The sequence below is a fragment of the Arachis ipaensis genome, chromosome B2 (assembly GCF_059453495.1).
Source record: "Arachis ipaensis isolate K30076 ecotype BB chromosome B2, ASM5945349v1, whole genome shotgun sequence".
Classification (NCBI taxonomy): Eukaryota; Viridiplantae; Streptophyta; class Magnoliopsida; order Fabales; family Fabaceae; genus Arachis; species Arachis ipaensis.
The window spans coordinates 33,896,995-33,902,994 of record NC_142437.1 but is presented as its reverse complement, the minus strand read 5'-3'; positions in this window follow the sequence as shown (position 1 = coordinate 33,902,994).

Below are 6,000 nucleotides of genomic sequence, written 5' to 3'. Positions count from 1 at the left end.
AAGAAGCATCCAAAGAGGCTTAAAACTCTAGAATTAAATTAAAATTCAACACTTTCTAACTAAAAATGGACATAAAATAATGGAAAGATGCTCACGCATCACAACACCAAATTTGAACTGTTGCTTGTCCTCAAGATACTAAAAACAATATAGGACTGAAAAGAAAAATTGCCCAAGACTTGAGTGTTCATTTAAGCTTGTATCCAATTACTGAGGGGAGCGATTCTGAATAGATTTGACATCTCACTATCATTTGTAGCTTAGAAATATTGATATCCTTCAGAATTAGAACCCGAATGATATTATGGATTATCTTCCTACTTAATCTCTAATTGATCCTTGAACACAGCTTTTTCTTTTCTTTTCTATGGTGCTTTGCACCTTGAACCTAGCCGTGACTCTTAGTGTTTTGTTCTCAAGTTTAACTTGGCACAAAAATACCATAAGCACTTGACTGGGGAACTCTTTGAGTTCTAATTTTTCTCTCTCCTAGTCATTGTGTTCAGAGCCTTTGGCATACTCTGTAATTGCACTTGGTCTCGACTCTTAGTGCTCTGTCTCAAGGGTTACTTGACACATTCACACCACAAGCATATGGTTAGGAAAACAACTCTTTGAGCTTTTAATCATATTTGGCCCTCCTAACTATTGATGCTTAGAGCCCTGGACCTTGCTTTTTATTTTTCTTTTTCTTTTTGTTTTGATTCAAGGATCAATTTCTCATTGAGTTTAGAGAATCCATAATACTTCTCTAAGTTCCTGTGCCTCAGGAATCAATATTCTTAACTTCACTATCAAACATGCACTGTTCAACTCATACATTCAGAATCATAAATAGTACCACCACATCAAAGTAATCAGAATAACTCATAATATATAACTCAAGTCTCATGCATTTTACTACTTCTTTTTTTTTTATTTTGATTTTTCAAGCTCAATGAGCAATAAATGAGACATTTTCTAAATTAAATATAAAATATCAAACTAAATAACTTAACTAGAAAAGCAATAAATACTACTTTAATCATGCAAAGGCTTTCAGACAAAAAATAGAAAATAAGATAAAACACTAAGAAATAGAAAATAAAATAAGCAGAAGATAATGAAACTCAAACACCTCAGTATTGGTGGCTGCTACTCCCTCCCGAGAATCTTCTCTGGTGCCTCAGCTCCTCCAACTCCTGCCTCTGACTCTGTTGTTCTTCCACTAACCAATGAATGAGGGCGGAGTGGTCCTGATGCTCTATCCTTAGCTGGTCAACAGCAGATGCTAACTGCCCAATAGATACTGTCAGCTAATCCAAGTCATTGCGCGGAGGGAAGTAATATCCCTGAGGCATCTCAGGCTGCTCTTGCTGAGGAGGGAGAACTGGCTCCTGAGGCAGTTCTTGTCCAGGATCCTTGGCATACTCTATATCCCTCCTAGTGATTAGCCTGTCGACATCAATAGGAGTGTCTCTATTAATGTGGACTCGGGCGGCCTCACATAGGCAGAAGATAAGGTGAGGGAAGGCCAATTTAGCAGAGGTGGAAGCATTCTCAGCTATTCTGTATAACTCCTGAGGGATCACCCGATGCACTTCCACCTCATTACCAAGTATGATGCAGTGAATTATCACGACTTGGTCAACAGTAACCTCAGACCAGTTACTCGTAGGGATGATGGAGTGCTGAATGAACTCCAACCATCCCCGAGCAATTGGCCTCAGATCATGCCTGCCCAGCTGGTATGGCTGACCACTAGCATCCCTCCTCCACTGTGCTCCGGGGAGGCATATATCTGTGAGGATCTAGTCTAGTTTCTGGTCAGTATTGACCCTCTGAGTGTAAGAGTGAAGGTCATCTCTGGATGGTGGTTGCTGCAGTATCTCTCTCGCCCTCTCTGGGTTCACGCCTTGGAGATGCTTGTAAGTCACCCAAGCGTTGGTGTAGAACTCCTTGACCATCAACACACCCACATCAGTCGCGGGGTTGCATAGCACTTGCCAACCCCTCCTCAGAATCTGTTCCTGGATCTCCGGATACTCATCTAGCTACAGATCAAAGCGGACCTCCGGGATCACTTTCTTTTTGCTCACTACTTTATTAAAGTGATTCTCGTGGGTCTTGGAGAAAATCTGGGTGAAATCATATGGACCGGATGTAGGAGCTTTTTCCTTTCTCTTTCTTGAGGAGGATTCACCAGTTCTGGGTACCATGTGAAATATCAGAAGAAAGAAAAGCGGAGCATCGTAACACCAAACTTAAAGGTTTTGTGCATCCTCGAGCAAAGAAAAAGAGCAGGGAAAGAAGAAATGAACGGGGAAAAGGGGGCGATGAAGGTGGTGAAAGTGAAAAGGGATAGTGGTTTGATGGTGGAGGAGGGTGGTGGGTTACGGTTAGTTAGTGGAAGGGAAAATTAAAGGAAGTGTAAAAGTGAAGTAAAAATGAGGAATAGTGTAAGGAGATAGGGGGTGGTAGTAAGTGAATTGGGTGAATTGTAGTGTGGTAAAAAGGGTGGAAAAAGTGGGGTATATATAGAGGGTGAGGGGTTATACACGGTTATGGTAGGAAGGGTGGGAGTTAAATGAAAATGAATGTGGGTAATTGTGATAGGGGTAAGTGAATATGGGGAAGAGGGATGTGGAAGGATTGATGGGATATGATAGGTTGATGGGAGGTATGGTTGGGAATTGGGTGTATGAATGTGGATGGTATAGTGGATAAGAGGAAGAGAGAGAGAGAGAGAGAGAGAGAGAGAGAGAGAGAGAGTGGGGGGGTATGACTTTGAATAGTTGAAAGGGAGGGGTTGGGGGGTAACTGTTGGCACGGTCAAGAGGCTTCTTTAAATTTTGAAACTTCACATTACTGGTGCTAAATGCCAGCCCCAGTGTTTAGCATCCCAACAGTGGTACTGCTCATGCCCTCTAGGGTGTTAAACGCCACCCCTAGCGTTTAACGTCAGAATTGGAACCCCTCTTTTTTCTTTTGAGGAACGAGGCTTGGTGTTAAACGCCCAGCTGGCGTTTAGTGCCCTATGAGGTAAGATTTGCCTTGAGAATTGTGCCCCTCATGGGTGTTAAACTCCCACCTGGCGTTTAACATCAGCTTCTACTTGCCAACCCAGGCGCTAAACGCCCAACTTGGCTTTTAGTGCCTAAGCACTCGAGTGGACCTTGCTCCAGGGTGTTCTGTTTCTCCTTCAAAGTCCTCTTGTCCCTGTTCTATATACTTTGCATGCCCACAAATAAGATTAAACCAAGGAAAACTATGAATAAAAATCATAAGTAAAGAAAAATAAAACTAAAAAAAAAACCAAAGGATACTCATGGTTGGGTTGCCTTCGAGCAAGTGCTTCTTTACCGTCACTAGCTTGACGGCCAGCTCCACTAAGGAGGGGGTGGTCATGGGCCCTCATGTGCTCTCATGGATTAACTCAATATGCTCAAGAGAGAGGATCCTGCTTACTATATGAGGCAGGATTAGACTTTTACTAAATACCACCTTCATTCCTGGTGAGAAATCATCAGTGGGGATCTTCTTATTCCTCCAATCCCGAGGTACCTTCTTCTTGGGACCTTCTTCCTTGGTGGATGATGCACACCCAACACCAAACTTAGGTTTGATATTAGGGGGAATCGTATTGATTGCCACCAAAGAAGACTTGAGCTGTAAGCTCTGCTTTACCTCAGTCAAAGATCCTTGTAGACTTGGATTGGTAAGTTCACTCTTCATGTAAGTGCCTCCTTCATCAGAGTGATGTAAAGGTCTAAAAACCTTGAATACCAAGTAGTTCTCATGCATCCTCAAAACCAATTTCTCTGCCTCTACATCAATCAGAGCTCTTTCAGCAGCTAGGAATAGTCTTCCCAGGATGATAGAGTCATTTTCATCTTCTCCTGTGTCAAGAACCACAAAATCTACAGGGAGGAAGAATTTTCCTACCTTAACCAAGATATTTTCAACTATTTCATGTGCATATTTCAGAGACTTGTCTGCTATTTGTAAGGCTACCCTTGTTGGTTGTGCCTCTTGAATTTGCAGCTTCTTCATCACAGACAAGGACATTAAATTAATGCTTGCACCAAGATCACATAGGGCCTTGTCAAAGGTGATACTCCTAATAGTGTATGGAATCTAAAAGCTCCCTGGATCTGGCATCTTCCTTGGCAAGTTTTTCTGAATTATTGCACTGCATTCCTTGGTCAAGACCACTGTCTCATCTCCCTTGAAGGTCTTCTTCTTAGAACGTAGGTCTTTCATGAACTTAACATAGGGAGGCATTTGCTCCAAAACCTCAACAAAAGGAATATTGATTTGCATCTTTCTGAAAACTTCTAAGAACTGTGAGAATTGCTCGTCCTTGGTCTCCTTTTGCAGCTTCTGGGCGTGTACTTTGATGCCCTTACTCTTCTCTGGGACTTCTGTTTTCTCTGACCCCTTAACAACTTGTACTTCCTCCTCTATCATTGGCTCACTTGCCACTGTGATGGACTTGAACTCTTCTCTTAGATTAGGCACTGTGTCACTAGGAAGAGTGTTCGGAGGCGTCTCAGGTATTTGCTTACTCAACTGACCCACTTGTATCTCCAAGTTCCGAAGTGAAGCTCTGATCTCCTGCATAAAATAGTTAGTGTTCTTGGAGAGTTCTGCAACTATAGAGGCTAGGTCAGGAGTACTTTGAGATTGGGTGGATGCTTGCTGTGGCTGAGAGGCTTGGAATTGACGATTGTTAAAGTTATTCTAATTAAAACTGCCCTAAGAATTATTGAAGTTTGGTTGCCTTTGAGATTGGTCTCTCCACCCAAAATTAGTATGATTCCTCCACCTTAATTATATGTCTTGGAAAATGAATCATTGTTGGGATTTCTAGAAGCATTACCCATGAAATTAACCTGTTCAGAAGTATACTGACCATAGTCATAATTCTCACCTTGAGGGAAGCCACCACTTATATCATAAGAATGGTCTTAAGTACTGACGGCTGAGACTTGCATTCCACTCAAGTGTTGTGTAATAGCATTGATTTACTGAGAGATAGCCTTATTCTGGGCAAGAATAGCATCCAATGTATCTAACTCCATCACTCCTTTCTTCACAAAGGTCCTCTCAGAAGAGTATAAATACTGGTTGTTAGCAACCATCACAATTAGTTCCATGCCCTCATCAGGGGTCTTCTTCATGTGGAGTGACCCTCCTGCAGAATTATCTAGAGACATCATGGCAGTCTCAGATACTCCATCATAGAATATCTGCACTTGAATCCAGTATGAGAACATATCAGGAGGACACTTCCTGAGCATCTGCTTGTACCTTTCCTAAGCTTCATAGAGAGACTCTTCCTCACTCTGCCTGAAGGTCTGAACATCCATCTTCAGCTTAATCAGCTTCTGAAGAGGAAATAACTTGGTCAGAAACTTGTTGACCACCTTATCCCAAGTATCCAAGCTCTCCTTGGACTGAGTATCAAGACACTGTTTTGCTCTATCCCTCATAGCAAATAGGAAGAGGAGTAGCTTGTAGATATCGGGATTCACTCCATTAGTCTTCACAGTATCACAGATCTGTAGAAAATTAGATATGAATAGGTTGAGATCTTCCTGCAGGAGTCCATGAAACTGGCAGTTTTGCTACACTAGAGAGATCAATTGAGGCTTCAGCTCAAAGTTATTTGCAACAATAGGAAGTGCAACAATGCTATTCTCATAGAAATCTGAGCAAGGAACAGTATAAGAGCCAAGAGTTCTCCTGGGTTGCATGTTTACATTCTGATTAATAACATTTTCATTGATTGCATTCTTGTTGTTGTTGCCCTCCATAGTGAACTCTTCATCTTCTTTTTGAGAGTTCCCTGAGACTTTTAGCAGCTCTGTAAGCTCTAGCCTGCTGTAAACATCTTCTTGCAGTCCTCTCAATCTCAGGGTCAAAGTCAAAAAGAGGTTCTTTATCCCTGTTCCTACCCATAAACAATAGAAAATAAAGAAAAAGTGAGAATCTCTACGTCAAAGTGCAAAGAATTCC